This window comes from Balaenoptera physalus (assembly GCF_965194825.1).
Source record: "Balaenoptera physalus genome assembly, chromosome: 12".
Lineage (NCBI taxonomy): Eukaryota > Metazoa > Chordata > Mammalia > Artiodactyla > Balaenopteridae > Balaenoptera > Balaenoptera physalus.
Window position 1 is genome coordinate 51,551,955 of NC_138897.1, and position 17,566 is coordinate 51,569,520.

The 17,566-nt window shown below is 33.4% G+C and overlaps 1 long non-coding RNA gene across 1 annotated transcript in view; it reads right to left on the reverse strand.

The window, feature by feature from the left end:
* LOC309639224 overlaps positions 1 to 17,566 on the reverse strand; it is a 1,035,697-nt gene that overhangs the window by 419,767 nt on the left and 598,364 nt on the right. The window lies entirely within an intron of this gene.

Sequence of the window (17,566 nt, forward strand, 5' to 3'; positions counted from 1 at the left end):
GGGAACTAATCACCTAGCCTTTTTTTTTTTTTTGGAGAGTTATGTTTTATTAGGCTGGAATTTTTAAGATTTTGAGCCCGGGAGGCAGCATCTCAAGTAACCCTGAGAGAACTGCTACAAGGAGACGAGGAGGAGAGCTAGGACATTTAGGAGTTTTGCAACAAAGGGCAGGTAGTCTGAAAGTCAAAAGATTATTGTGAATTAAAGAAAACCAGATATCTCAAGTTAAGGAATTTAGCGCTTTTTTATGTATGGGAAGATGCAAGAGTCTGGGCTCACAGAAATCATTCCTTTGATATGCACAACAGCTATCTGGGGCCAGTATCCTATGTTTTCACATCCTGAATTTTCTCAGGGTTCACCTTAGGGATTGGCTGCAGTCTGATGGCTGCTAGATGGCAGGTATTCTTTTCTTTTTCCTTCCTGAGTTCCCTCAGGGCTCAACAGCTCACCATTGGTGGTGGCTGCAATTGCTGATAATTGTGACTTCCTTTGTTTACTGATATGGCAGGAAATATTCCATCTGTCAGACGGAATATCTCACCTGACCTTAAAATAAAGAGATTATCATAGACTTTCAGGCAGGCCCAGTGTAATCACAGGGTCATTAAAAGTGAAAGAGGACAGTTGAGAGTCAGAGGGAAATGTGACTATGGAAGAAATACCAGAGAGATGTAATGTTGCTGGCTTTGAAAACAGAGAAAGGGGGCCAAGAGCCAAGGAATGTGGACACTGAAATTGATTTTCCTTTAGAGCCTCCAGAAAGAACGCATCAGTGCCAACACCTTGATTTTAAGCCAGTGAGACCTACGTCAGACTTTTATACTATAGAACTGTAGGAAAATGAAATTGTGGTATGTTAATACACTACATTTGTGGTAATTTGTTAAAGTAGCAATAGGAAATTAATACAGCCCCTCGCATAGGCTTACCGTCTAACTGAGGAATTTGTCTTAAATTCCTGTGTTCTAAATAAGTTCTTTGTCATAATCTTATAAAAAGCATCAGTTTATTAAATGCATGTTAGTAAGATTTACCTAATATCATGAATATGTCCATTTCTCAATACCAGCCCTTCCAAGCCTACACACCAGTTCATGTCTTCTTCATAACTGAAGTATGCCTTTTTTAAAATTTCATATTATTATGTCTACTTTCAGGGCCTACTTTAACATCTTCTTTTCTAAATTTTAATTGTCAAGTAAGATTTTATACATTCCTAGACAATTTTCCAACATTTTAGTTTTTTGCACCTTATTTACTTTCTAATATACATTTGTTCTGCCAGTTCAACTTAAATCTGCCAGTTAGAATTGCATAGTTTATAGAACTAGGTCAGTGCCCTAATATTCTGTTTATTGCCTCATTAAGGCTTAGAGAAAAAGAAAAAGAATGTCAAAACAAATAACAGCACCAAAATCTTGAGGAAGAATGAATACATAATTTGACATTTCTGTGAGGTTTTGACCAAAAGATTTAGCTTCAATAATTTTTGAAAGAAACCATGTTAATAAAATATTTTAATCTTACAAATGTAGTGGAGTTAAAGAAACATATAACAAAATCTTGGAGGTAGACTTTCATTTAGAATTAATTTAGGGAAATTAAAACCTTCCATAATACTGAACCTTTTTCTCAAATCATTTTTGGAATTTTCAAACACAAATGGAAATGAAAAAGTCAGGCTAGGGGCAAGATACAGCAATCAGGAACTTTTTTTTTTTTTTTTTTTTAATTTTATCTGTTTCTAAAGCAATCCTTGGAACTGTATAATTTTCTCCTGTCATCTCTGAATTGGGTTCTTGTCTAGGAAATGTATCTATCTATATCCATATCTATCTCTATCAGTCTATATCTATATCTATGTGTATAAATCTAACTCTATCTGTATGTATTACTCATGTTTTCATTAGGCTGTGTAGGATGATAACTATATCAAAATAAAGGTTTTTAAAATGAAATTCAGAGGAAAAATAGTAGTTTTATGAGAAAAGGGTTTTAACTTAAAACCCGATTCATTGGCTCTTACAAACTCTGCAGAACAAAGCCCATTTAATTATTTACAATATTCTTAGTGGGGATGGTCTCAAACATTTACATGAGTTGTTCTGTCCCTTAAATCCACTTAAAAATTGCTATCTTTCAGTTTAGTCAAGTAAACAGCTCTGCAAACAATGCCTTATGGGACAAATCTAGCCCTTTACCTGTTTAAAAAAAGTTTTATTGGAAAATGGTCAACTCATTTTGTTACATACTATCTCTAGCTGCTTTCATGTCACAATGGCAGAGGTAAGTAGTTGTGAGAGACTCCATTGCCCACAAAGATTAAAGCATTTATGATGTGGCCCTTTACACAAAAAGTTAAATGTGGGTTCAAATTCAGGAATTACTTATGCATCATGCAAATTCTATTAGGTTACCTAAATTTTCTAATGCCAGACACAGTTTCTTGAATTTGGTAGGCATTCAGTAAGTATTTGTTGAATACATAATGGTTCTAAATCTTCTCGCCAGTAAAATATGGGAACTATTTACTCATACCAGTAAAATATGAGAACTATTTACTGTTTCCCATGCAAATGAAATAATATGTAAACTATATAGAAATATACCAGGGTTATAGTAGGTTTTTAATAAACAATGGTTTCCCTTAATTAACTTTCTCTGTTGAATTTTGGTATAGGCATAGCTCTTGTCCAAAGAGCAACAGTAATACTCAGAACCTAAAAAAAATTTAGGTACCTCAAGATCCTGACTCAGAAGCTAACATAATATCAATATCATCTTATTCCTATTGAAATTCTATTTTGTGAATGATTATGGACATAAGAAATGAGCAACTGAAGATGAACTTTGGTTCTATCTTTGAATGTTTGAATCTTCTCCATTTAATATATTTAATGCATCATGACAAATTCTTTGTCACTTTGGATATTGTGAGCCTAGCATTTGACAAGAGAATCAAAAGTCTTTGAGCTGTGTCTTATCAAATGGAAACTGAACATGATGTAATTATAAAAAAGCAGCAACAAGACAAATAAATTAAAACAATTATCCCTTAAACCTAGTGTCTTTGTAGAGTAGAATGAACCAGCCATTGGTTCTGAGTTGTTTTTTCCTCTCTATCTCTCTCTCTTTATCTGTAAAATGAGGATAATGGAATGGACATGTGCTAACATTCTTCAGTGAAATCAGGGGAGATATTTAGGGTACTATATAAGCAGAGAAGTGTCTACGTACTCCAGTGGGGCAAAATATCTGAGGTAGACAGGAGTGGAAAGAGCTGGTGAGCTTATTTTAAACAAAGTTTAAGGGTGTTTAGATTGTCAAGGCAGAAAAAAGAAAATTAGTCAGTCATTCTAAAAGTAAGTACTAAAGTGAGAAATCAGAGGTAAAGCCAAGGTTTGCGTAAAACCAATTATATTTGAATAATTATTGACAACAGAACTGATATGTCTGCAACTGGTCTTATCAAATTTGAGTATACATGTGATGATCTGGTTTAACATTTATGATTGGACTTCCTCTTCCAGGCAAGATGGAATAACAAAGATTAGATTTATCCACCCCCAAACACTTAAACAACCAAAACACACATACAGAATATTTGAAACAATAGTCTTCAACACACTGGGCATCAGGCAATAAGGGACAATAATATGCGAGAAATGAGATGAGTCCTATGACTGCTCTAGTTGACTGCCTTGAGAGTATTTACAGGTTGTGGTATTGTGAGAGGGAATTCATGTAGAGCCAAGCAGACTCCTAAACTGATAAAACAGAACTGAAAATCTGGGGAAGCAAAGCCATCTAGAGTTTGAAGGATAGAAAACTACAGAAGAGAGAGCTACACAGAGAGAACTCCAAGTATGATAATATTAAAGGATGCCCTTTAATATTCATCTGAATCCTGATAAGCATGTACACATCAGGAAACTACCTGAAACTTGGAACAAGCTCATCTCAGATATTTAATTCCCAGCTTCAGTGTGTGTAATTGGAGTCTCCAGAGGGAGAGAGCAAAAAACATATTTCAAGGTGTAATGTCTGAAAAACTTTTCAGTTTGATAAAAAACCAATGGAATAAGCTCAATGGATTTCATCCACAAGGAACATGAAGAAAAACACAAGAATTCATCTTATAATCCAATTGCCCAAATGAGTCATAAAGAAAAAAAATCTTAAAAGCAGCAAAAGGAAAAAAAAATGATACATAACCTTCACAGAAAGAAACTTAAGGATTACAGCATATTTCTTATCTGAAACAATGCAGTGAAGAAGACAATGATTTAAAGTTCTGACAGAAAAGAAGATGCGAATACAGAATTCTATACTCAGCTAACATATATTTTAAATATAGGAACAAGATAAAAACTTTTATTTTTTAGATACACAAACTTTGAAAGAATTCTTCACCAGAAGTCCCACATTATAAGACATATTAAAGGAACTTCTTTGAACAGAATAAAAATGGCACGTGATAGAAATTTGGATCTGCACAAAGGCATAGAGAATTCCCAAATGTTACTAATTGACAAATATATAATTTTTCTTATTCAAATCTTTTTTAAAAATGTTTGATTATTTAAACAAAAAAATTGCAATATGTTGTAGGTTTTATAACATTTTTATAAGTAAAATGCATGACAAGAGCTTCATCCCACCAAAACTTGGATGAATCTCATAATAATTATGCTGAGTGAAAGAGTGAAAAATGATTTCATAAAGTATGATCACATTCATATAAAACTTAAGAAAATGCAAACTAACCCATAGTGCCAAAAATCCCATAATCACTGAGTAAAATGGGGGAATGAAAGGCAGGAGGACAGGATTACTAACAGTATATATTGAAGCCTTTGGAGGTAATAGAAATGTTCGTTATTTTATTACGGTGATGACTTCATGGGTGTATACAATTGTCAACACTTACTAAATTGTACATTCTATATACTTGAAATATTTTGCATGTGAATACATCAATAAAACTGATTTAAAGAAAAAAAAAGGTTGAAGGTGAAAGATAATTGGTATGACCCTTTCTCCTTATGGTATATTTTTATATGGGATGGAACTCTTTCTTCAGGGAGGAAACTTCATGATTACATAGGACTAGTTACTTGGCATGGAGTGTATGATAAGTAAATACAGTTGAAATAAATTAAATGCCAGCAACGTGTCTGCAATACAGTCCAGGGATCTGACCTCCCCTGATCTCATTGAGACAAACGAATGTTCCAGTGTTTAATTCAATTAAATTAATAATTATTAAACATGATTTATGCCTTATCTTAACACCTTAGAACAGCACTGCTATATGACAATCCAAGCTGTGCTTGTTATCTTTACGGTACACTACTTTATTTGTAATCAGTACTATGCCTTGTCGAATGCCCTCAACCTAAACGACCTGGTCAGGTTATGGTAATTTGACTGTGCTCCTCATACCTCTTAAACAACTGCAGCTAATAGCACTTTCAGCTGAACTATCCCTCAGTCATGAAATTAGGGAGACATTAATTGGGAAATCATCATTCATTAATGAAAATTTTTTTTTCACCTTGAAAGTTAACATGCAAATTATGGCAAAAACCATTATCTCAGAGAAGCTGAATTCAAACTGGAGACAGATTTATAAATAATTATGTGTGAAAAAATGTTTCAGGTGCTTTGATAGTTCTGGGTCAAAATGGAGAGACATAAGGAAGTAGTGGTTACTATTTCTTGTATTATGATCAGAAAAATACTTAAAAACGAGATGAGATTTGGGCTGAGATTTTAAGAATCACCTTTCTTTGCTAGGAAAAAAAAATTACAGAAAATGGTCATTTTAGAACGATAAATGACTACACACAGGCAGGATAGCAATTGGATTACTTGCATAGTGAATGGGGACTCAGCCAAAGATGAGGCTAGAGAGGTATCTAAGAGTCAGATTATAAAAGAGGCACATTGTGTAGGGGTTTAAACCAGACACTTCAGATGATACTGAGCCTTATGGCCCTAACGGATTACTTGCTTTATCTAAATTGTTCTTTCATTGCTATAATTACCCAAAGTTTTTTCTGAAATGTAACAACTTCTCTACTATGCTTTGTATGGACATATTATCTAAACCACTTAGAAAAGCTCTTCACGTCTTAAATTCTGCTAAAACATTATATTGACACACAACATCAGTTTTTGCAAATTCCCTAAACTTATTACTCCTGTGGTTTAGGTCACATGGAACAAGTTGTAGTATAATCCAGGAAGACACCTCTCCCACAGTTCCCTCTTTTGTCCTCCTCATCTCAGTATCAATAAGGTCCTTCAGATTTCAGGGGACCAGGGGTTACATGAATTTTAGAATTAACATATGATAATAACAGTAAATTATACTTAACAAAAATATTAATATTAATCACTATGCATTGAGGGCTAGCTCTGTGATAGACGTAAAGTGAAGTGTTTGTATATCTGTTCCTTTAGTTCTCACACTAACCAATGAGATTGCCATTTCACTGATGAGCAAACCGAAGCTTCAGATGGTTGAGATCAAGCAGATAGAGACTGGAGTGCAGCTCTGTCAGATTCTAAATAATGTAACAAAACATAAGGTTAATGAAATAACTGATACCTTACTAAACCAATATAGCACATGTATTCTCAGGATATAATTTAGACCCTGAAAAGAATGTAATATGCCCAATTACTATTAACATTAGAATAAGAAAAGCAATTTCATTGTTAAATATTCTATTACTCATTTAAAATTTTATCTACACGGATTTTTAAAACAAAGTCTGTAAAGAACATAATTTGAATTCAAATGTTAAGTGCTTCTGATTCTAGTGGAAGCATTGGAAGTTGTTTGGAATTCTTGAATGACTGTCTATAAATTGGACATTTACATAAAAAAGAAGTTTTATTTCTGAAGGCATATAATTTTGAATCTGCAGAGTGTATATGTGCTTGTTTTTGTATAATGAGTCAAATTGGAATGCTGTTACCTGTAAGAATAGGATCTGTCATCTTCAAGGCTGAAATGTAACCCACGTACAAACTATTTAATTGAAAAAGAAAATAGTAACAGTGTGTTGCTTCTTTTATATGCTTCATATGGAGTAAACTGTCAAAGAGTAACTAAAAGGCTTTAGCAATTCCACTTCTAATGACTTTAATAACAGATGCAAGGCTAAAACCCCATGCAGCATCATGAAAATTTATCCCACGTGTGCTTTAATCATATGTGCTAACTTTACAGACAAAACCAGATTGTTCTAGCTGTCACCATAACATATCAAATATAAATGTGACTGCATATGGCACACTGTGTGCTGATTTTTCTAACAGCATTCAAACATACCACCAGTTTTCTTCTTGACTTTCTTTAACATTAACAATGAACCTTAAACCAAGATGATGATGGATAGAACACAAAATTAAATTGTAATCTTATTCTCACTTCAAAAAAAAAAAAAGGAATCGTAGATTTTTCTGTATATAAGCTAATAATGAATAGAATTATTAAAACATCATTAGCATGTTTGTCTTCGATCAGAAAGTCACCAATGAACTGATAACATGCAAAACCTTTTAATAGGAAATAATTTAGTGGGTGTATTAAGAGTACCAGAACAAATACTGAGATAGTTGGATCTCCAAAGTATACTTATTCTAAATGAGAAATACAGGTTTGCTTTAAAATATCAAATAGAATGCTTAACCCTGAAATGCATTTCCTTTATACCTAGAGATCACTTATAATTATCACTTTCACCCTAAATCATTTCATTACTTTGAATTTATTCTTATAGTAAGCCTGCAGTTCAGGCAGGAAAATTATTATTTTAGTATTATTTCAGAGGTTGACTCCTAGAAGTTGAAGCTACTCAGTGTGCTTCGACAATAATGTTTGCAGAAATTGCAAAGTATGCATCTACCTATGGAAATATACTAAATGGATAAAGCAATTATATCAAAGGCCTTAATTCTTTACCCTTTCCTACATCCATGTCATTTGTCATCTAACTTTGCCTTTCTCCTTGTTTTCCTCTGCCTCTGTTTTCCTCTGCCTCTGTGTTCCTCTGCCTTTACCATGAGAACATTCCAGTGATAGCCTGTTAAATGAGGTAAATGAGGGAGACAAATCTGCCCAGTCATCCAACATGAGGCCAATCTGTAGCTGGTCGTCAGACATATGAGTAAGTCTAGGTTAGCCCAGACTAAATTGTCAAACTACAAACTTGTGAACTAAATGAATACGTATTGATTTGAGGCACTGAGCTTTGCAATGATTTACTGATCATAATTGTGGCAATAGATCATTGACTCACATCACTTTCTTTTCAGTTTAATTTTGAACTTACGCTTAAAACATATCACTAAATGGATCTGTACCTAATTGAAAGATTTAAAATTTCAAGTTTTATATTTTCCCACATTCTTGTACTTGAAGAATATTTATTAAATTTAAGTAACGTGGTTTTATCACCAGATAGTTGCTCAATCACAGGAGACCCGGTCCGTTTAACTAGAATGCCATCTCAGCACACTGGCATGGGAAATAGCATACTGTTCCATCCATATCCTCTTACTCAATCCATAGAAAGATTAGACCATTTTCTGAGTAAACTCCTATTTCCAGACCAGTTCATGATTCTTCTAAGTTAATCATTGTTTAATGGGTAAAATTTCAGTCACATTCAATTTAAATGTTTTGGAGCTTGATAAATTGCCACTGAGATCTGTAAGAACTACTAAACCCTTGTAAAGTAGAAATTTCTGACGTAGCTTCTGTTCCCATTGTGCTTAATGAACATTGGTGTTCCAAAAATGCATGATCTATTTACCTACAACAAATACAGGTCTGCAAACTGTGGTCCGCAGGCCAAATCCTACTTGCCACTTTTTTTTTATCAAGTTTCATAGAATACAGTTATGCTGATTCATTTACATATTATCTGTGGCTGTATTCATGCTACAATGACAGAGTTGACTAGCAAAGGCAGAGAATGCCCCTTAAAGGCTAAAATATTTACTATTTGACCTTTTATAGAAAAAGTTTGCTGTCTCCTGGCCTATAAGATCAAGTATGTCTTCAATTTATCTTTTGTTTAATTTTGAATGTTAACCAGTCATGCATTTATCCTATTTTTCATTGATTTCACCAAGTCCATTCATTATTTCCATGTATTTTGGCAAAAAATTTTAAATTAAATATTTATATATTTGTATGTAAATAAAGAACAGAATCAAATAAGTAGATGACAGATAAATAAAGGTATTGTTTGCCCTTCAAAAAGTAGACTAAGTCCAAGTGATTCATTTGATTATTCAAAGTTCTTTATAGCTTAGCTCTGTCACTATACTGCAATTAATTCATCACTACATTATCCTTTTACCCTTTACTATTCTTTTTTTTTTAATATATATTTATTTATTTGGCTGTGTCGGGTCTTTGTTGCAGCATGTGGGCTTCTCTCTAGTTGTGGCGTGCAGGTTTTCTTTTCTCTAGTTGTGGCGCGGTCTCCAGGCTCTGTAGTTTGCGGCACGTGGGCTCTCTTGTTGAGGCGCACGAGCTCAGTTGTTGTGGCGCGTGGGCTTTGTTGCCCTGCCGCATGCAGGATCTTAGTTCCCCGACCAGGGATCGAACCCATGTCCCCTGCGTTGGAAGGCGGATTCTTTACCACTGGACCACCAGGGAAGTTCCTACCCTACTATTTTTTAAAATCATGCCCCACAGAGGAAAATTTTCTGTTCATCTTCCAGTAGTCTCATTGTCTTTTACTTTCCATTTTGAAATGTATTATTTCCTTAGGAAAAAAAGAACAAACATTTACAGGCATCATTGTTCTTGCTAATTTTATTAACATAATTTTTTCAAACCTTCATATGCCATTTGTATGCTGATCTTTAATATAATTATACAGTTATGTCTACTTCTGATGTCATATTTCAAATCAGAAATTTTCAAGGAAAAACTGATTTTATAAGCAAGATATAAGTACTTAAGCCAATTGTAGTCTTTTCATATATTTTACATTTTCTAAGAAATGAGCAAATTGCTGGTTTCAGAGTGTTTAATAAGCTTTTTTTGAATAAATAAATGGTCAAAGAGTTCAAATTAAAGAGTTCAAGATGCTCAGTGAGTCTGGTTTCAAATAAACACTAGCATTGAATAGTAGAAAATAAGGAGTTCAAGGCCAAATATGATGGTTTGAAACTGAAAATTGTGGAACTAGAAGAACATATTCATAGAACTAGCTATAAAACAATATAAAAATAGTTGCTCTTAGAAAAAGGAATTGATATGTTTAATAAACATATATCAAGTGTTCAAAATGAGAAAAATCTGATTTATACAATAATTGTACGTATGTCTCAATAAATGTGGAAATATAACTATAGGCTCTATGTCTGGCATCATCACAACAGTCTATGGAGAGTAGCTATGCCTAATTTTTTCAATTATTTGATCAGTAAATAGAATATCTACAAACAGTAAAAGGAGTTTTCTGAAGTCGTTGAAAGAATTATGAAAAAAATAAGAGTTGTAATTTTGAATACAAGTGAAGATTTAGTTTATAATTTAAAAATGTAACCATCATTTCCTAACCATTTTATAAAAGACTATCAGCTTTCTGCCACTCAGATATTAATATTTTCATCTACTCTTGATTAACAGGGACAACAACACTGTGACACAATCTCCTTATGTTATACTAAGTGACCTGAGACTGGAAAGAATTTATACAGAGATTAAATTTAAAACACTTAAACCATTTTGGGGTTTTTAAAGGTGAAAAAGGTTGAATTTTTATTGCTAATCATGTCACAAGGTTTAGTAGAACACTCCTTTAAAAAACTGAAATTCTGAATGTTTTATTCCATCTTATCAGAACCTTTTGAATATAAAAACCTGATATTTAAGTACCATGGGGAAAAATGGAGTTTTCTGATCTTTTCAAGGTGAGGCTAAAATTACTCTATCAACAGTCTTTCTTGGGACATCTATCTCCTTAAATAACCCTTTGACAGTGTACTACTTAAAATCAAAATTAATTTCATATTTTCCAGTTAGATATCAAATAAAAATTGCTAAAGCACTAAAATTGCATTATTTGGTTTTAGATTTTGATGAAATATTTCAACTGAAATTTCTCATATCATACTCTTATTTATAAGTCTTCTAAAATCAGATAAACTTTGACTAATTATTGAAAAGGGAGTGTTGTAAAATACCAGTCTAAATTAGAAGATCATTTGAAAAAGGCAAAGCTTAATTACTTTCTAGAATGAGAAATATTTAATAAAGAATAAGAAAAGAATAAAATGTGAAATGAAAGAGGTATTCATTTTTGTGCATTTGTTAGCATTTATAAATGCTATAGCACATGTCCAAAAATGAATTTCTGATATTACAATCACTTAGGACAGTGCTAGCAAATAATAGTTACTAGAACAAAGTTTATTAAATGATTGATTTAATTTACTAAGCCTTTATGTGCGCCCTCACAATGAAAAAAAAATGTCTGAAGGCAAAAAGGAAGCTATTACTGAGAGATCTGGCTTTCTGGAGAGGCTTAAGCTTGTCAACTGGAAAATTTCAGCATCATGAAGAGGATGGAAGACGAAATACTGTGAAATTTGATCTTGTTGGGTGTAGGGAATGCAGGCAGAGATAAACTTGGGGTAAAGTTTTAGCTCAGCAGGACACAAGGCTGAGCAGTAGGTGTCTGAAGACACTTGGAGGTGCTGAAAGAAAACTGCATGAAAAGAAAGAAAAGGACTAGATAAGGGTGGTGAGTAAAAATGAAGATATAACACTTGGCTGTCTCAAAAGTGAGCTTCATGTATGGCAGGTGAATTTATAAATTAAATTCTGAAAAATTTAAAACCTAATGTTTAAGAGAGGGAAATTGATTTCTACCTTCCCACTTCCAACCTACAAAACTATGTTTTATTTTCTTTGGGGGATTAGTGCTTCTGGAAATAAGGTAAACATATCAGTCATTGGTAAATTCAACATCTTTAAAGGTCCTGTGAAATCAAAGAGTAACCAAATAAATCAACTTATTCTGTTTTATCTTAAAAATGAATTTTTATACAGACATATCATCTGTTGTCTGGGTTGATTTGCAGAATGCCCACCACCTCCCAGAAGAAGTGGTGGGCATTCTGCAAATGATCTATGTTTAATTCAAATTGGAGAGGTGCTTATAGATCTCATTTCTTAAAGATTTTATTTTGGTAGTGAAATAACAAATAGAAAAACTTTATATATATTGAGGGAAAACCACATGATTAGGTCAAAATATGTTATAGAGTTGGAATCATAGTTGACTTATTTTTACTATCTTTGTTATACTGTGTTTCTGTAGAACAAACTTTATTTTTAAGTCATTCTTGATACAGAGATCTATAAAATGATAAAATAGAGGGTCTTTAGAGAGCACCTACTGCACTTCACACAGGAAGGAATTTAAACCAAGACAAGAACAAAAGTGGGAACAGAAAGGTACTAGAATCTAGGTATATCTTTTTTTTTTTTTAATGGACTAATCAAGTTTTATTTATTTATTTGTTTGTTTGTTTTCTAGGTATATCTTAAGTTGAATTGTTTTTGTTTGTTTATTATAACAATGTTATTGGCTGAAATGTGTCCTACAAAAAAAAAAAAAAAAAGACAAGTTGAAGTCCTAACTCCCAGTACCTATAAATTATCTTATTTGGAAAGAGGGTCTTTGCAGATGTATTCAAGTAAACATGAGTTAATTAGCATAGGCTCTAATCCAATACGACCGGTGTCCTTATAAGAAGAGGGAAATTTGAACACAGGGAGCTGGCAATAGGTTTCTACGTTTCATAGGTTCACAAATGGAGAGAAATTTTGCCTCAGGATTAAGTATACTTAGAGTCTCACCCGTACTTGAATTATGTGACTTATTATATGATATTTGGGATATTTTGCTTTTGAGTTAATTATTCTTAGATAAGATTTTCAAAGTGGTTAATGCTGGAATGGGTTAATAAGACTTTGCGGATGTTGGGATGGAATGTATGTTACATGTGGGAAGTGCATGATTTAATTATTACCCATTTGTTTTCACTTTATTTTTTGTTTAATTTTCTAAATGTACTTATTACTAATTGATCTGACTTAAATGTGTTCAATGATATAAGATATCTGATTCCTTTATACTGAAATTATTTCTTCTACAGTCTTTCGTTCTTATATTCAAATCTGTACTACTTGCTATCTGGATTTTCTGGAGAGCTGTTGTTCTGGGATTTCACCTTATCCACATTTTGGGCTTCCTTATCATTGGATCCTCATTTTAGGGATTCCATGTCTTCCTCACATTTACTCTCTTGTTCTGCTGGGTGTATCTTCTTCTAGTAACTTCCAGAGAAAGGGAGGATGACACGTGAATCAGCCAAACTGATCAGAGAAGCCCAACTACTATTGATTTTTATCAAAGATTTTTTGTAGGGCTCAAACCTTCCACAACTGTAGGAAATGGCAGAGCACTCACTGCAAGCTGGTATTTCTGCATCTAGTATTGAGCCGGAAGTGATTATAGGTCAGCTGGATTGGCAACTGGGAAGGAAAGCTGAATGTGCAGAAGAACAGAGATAAACTGGAACCCGAGATGACAACTGGAACATGCAAGGACATACTAAAATTGTCTTCCATCACCTCCTACCTTGATGCTGTGAATGGTTGGCAGAAGAAAAATTGTCGTCCATTACCATAGAGATACACATGCACTTGGCCTTCCAAATCTAATGCAGAATGCCTCTTCTGGCTAATACTAACCTCTAGCCATAAGGAAGAGGAAATTCTGGAAATACTTAGTTGGATTTTTAGTGTAAGTGGAGGCAAATAGGTATGTTCACATCTACAATGTAATCCTTAACCTTGAGGATGCTCTTTGTATGGATTTATTATTTGTCAGAGCTTTTACCAGCTGATACCAGTTTACTAGAATATGGACAGGATACACTTCTGTAGTAAGGGAGCATTAACAAAGGATTTAGTGGTAACATGTGAAGGATTTTGCTTCCATCTAAAGGTCTTCTGCTTTCACCTGAGGGCAAATTGTACCCTCTGGGTCTGATTGTCCTTCACGGATGCCAATCTAAATTATTCTTACATTTTTATCATTTAAGTCATTTTGTGAGGGCTCTTTGGCTTAAAAAAATAATAGTTATTAATTCTGAATAAATGTTTCATGGAGTATGAATTTGAAGTTAATAGAGCAAGGCAGTACTTGAAATTTCAGAACTATAACAAACCAGTGCTTATCAGAATCTATTGCTCTATCTAAAGTTTCAGTTTAATGAGCATACTAACATTTCAGCATCCATTACACAGTGAAAAAAAGTTTTCAATAATTAAGGATAATTGGCAATAGAAATAAAATGAGCAGATGAAAATGACTCTGCATTAGACTTTGGCAGCCTGCTCTTTCAGCATGTGCTGGAAAAAGAGAAGGGAGGATGAGGATTGTAAGTAGCAATCCAAACTGGTCGACTATGTCCTTATTATTCTGCACTTTTTTCCCCACATCATATACTTCAGCTTCCCTTTTAAAATTAATTTATAAGGTTTCCTCAGAATGCCCACAAAACACTATTCTGGGGTTAAATACCAATCAAATTATGACTATATTTAATGATTATACAGTGTCATTTTCTAAGTGTCAATTAGCTTCAATTTGTAATGTCATTTAAACAGCCAAGTCATTCTGAACAACCTACCTAATACAGAATACCTTTGTTTTTTTATATTTTCCAATCATTAAACCTAACATGATTTCATTGGGGATTTTTTTGTTAAAAACAATTTTTGAAAATAGCATATTTGGGGCTTTATTTTATATTGGTGCCTATAGGAAAGAGGAATATCTTTTATGTCATTAAGAAAATGCTAAAAAGCTGAATTATAGTCTACCCAGCTTCATTTAAAACCAGATTAGACGCTTGTATATATTAGATTTATTTCTGGATGTACTATATCATTTTCATTAAAAATATTTGGGCACTGAAATTAAAATAGCATATTTAGCATTATTTTCCAAACGTTCATGAAAATACTTCTAAATACAAAGCACACACAGACTCATATACACACGTAGACAGGCATACAAAGGTATATATGCTTGCACATGCATATACAAAACTGTACTCACGTATGTGCATGTTCTCATATACAAACAAGCACACATGTAATAAAATGAACATTAATAACACTACCACCGCCAAAAGCTAAGCCTGAAGGAAATTATTATTTGAATTTGGGAGGAATTATATCAACTGTAAACCCAAAGGATTAAAAGAAAATGACCAATAATGCATTTGGAGGGTAGGAAATTGTCCCTTATACTTTTGAAACTTGTTAAATCTCCTCCTATTATAATTATATAGCAGTAAACCTCTTAACATCAAAATTACTTGGAAGTATTTGTTAACATTCAGGTTCACAAACATTATAGAGATCTTCTGAATCTTATGTGTTGTGTGGCTTCAAGATATACACCTTTAATAGAGACACAGGCTGCTTCAGTTGCACACTAAGGTTTACAGCTCATTGCGGGACAATATTGGGTCTATGTTTTTATGACAGGCATAATACCACTCTCCATCGTCTCCAGTTTAAAAAAATATTCGTAGACTATGACTCTGAAGAAACAATAGTGAAGGAAGAAGAGAGGATGGCAGGGGACACATTTCATTCTGTGATATGCAGTTCTTTAATGAAGTGTTCTGTAGATAGTTTAAGTGTATTGGAGAAATAGAGGGAAAACAAAATGAGCGCTGTGTGGTTGAGCTTTCAGTTTTACGTACTTTCTAGTCATGGAATATCAGAGAGACAGGCCGAGGAGCTAAGAGACTTCTAGATCATTGCAGTAGTGCTGTATTAAGGGAGATAATGGGACTTGGACCTATACATATAAAATCATTTATCATATTTAGAGATGAGGGGAAATTAGATGAACAGAGAACAGAGTCAAACCAAACCAAACCAAACAAAGCAAAACTCAGCATCTCCTAGTCCATGCATTCATATAACAAATATTCCCTGAGTTTGTGTTTGTTTGGGGTTTTTTTGGTTATTTTGTTTTGTTTTTTGTTTGTTTGTTTTGTTTTGTTTTGTTTTACTATACCAGGCACTGAAGATACTACAAGCAAAAATTCACACTTCTATGAATCTTACATTTTAGTGAAGAGAAACAGGAAACATGAAATATGTAAACACAGAAAGTGATGTGTTATGATAAAAGAATAAAGCAGGAAAAGGTAGGCAGGAGTGTAGGGGGAGAGATATTATTTTAAATAGAGAAGTCATGGAAGATATCAATGAGAAAGTGACATTGAGCATGGACCTAAAATGGTGAGGGTACAAACCATGGGCATTTCTGAAGGAGGAACATATGCAATTGAGAAAAGAGCAAATTCAAAGTTTTGAAGTGGGAGCTTACTTAACTTGACTATAAAAGCAAGGAGGCCAACGTGGCTGATGTGAGAAAAAGAGGGGATAAGAACATTTATTCAGTGAGGTGGGGGGTTGAGGAGCAGGGATTTGGAGTACATTTTTGGCTATGGTAATATCTACATATATTACTATGAGTCAGATGGCAAACTCTAAGAGGAATTTGAGTGGAAGGATGACATGATCTGGCTAATCCTTTAAAAAGGAGACTTTTGTTGCTATTTTGTTAATACTTGTAAATGGAAAAAGATGGAAGCAGGGGGATAGGAGGATTAGGAGGATATTAAAGTGATTCAAGAGAAAGATTGTAGTAGCCCAGACAAAGTCCTGATAGTTACAGAAATGAGATGAAGAGATTTGATTCAAGGTACATTTAAAAACTGTTGCATCCCACTCCATCCCAATATGATTTAATGAAAAGGGCACCTCACTTCTGTGGTTTTCTTCCCCAGAACCTATTACTCCAATCTAACTATGAGAAAACAAACCCAATCATAAACCCAAATTGAGGGATATTTTGTAAAATAACTGACTAGTCGACCTCAGAGTTTGTGGAAAAAAAACAAAAAACAAAGAAAGACTGAGAACATTTCACAGACCTGAGAAAATTAAGGAAAAGTGATGACTAAATCCAATGTGAGATCTTGAATTGCATCCTGGGAGAAAAAAAATGGCATTAGTGCAAGATCTGGTATAATCCATTTAAAGTCTGTGGCTTAGTTAATAGTACTGTTCCAATGATGATTTTTAGTTTTGTTAAATGTACCATGATAATTTGGGAAAATAAGTGAAGGGGTATAAAAGAACTCTCTCAACTATCTTTGCAACTTTTATGTAAATCTAAAATTATTCTAAGTTTTAAAAAGTATTTAAGTAATGCCAACAGGATTCATCAAAGAATTTGCTGTATTATATTGTATATAAGGAAACAAAAAAAATGACATTAAGGATTACTCCAATAATTTTAGCCTGACTAGTTGTAGAACACATCTCCTTTCACTTTATTAAAAGGATTTTCCTTTTCCAGATAGTGTCTTAGATTTTTCAAAGCATAAAACTGGAGTCAGAGAAGACAGGAACATAAAA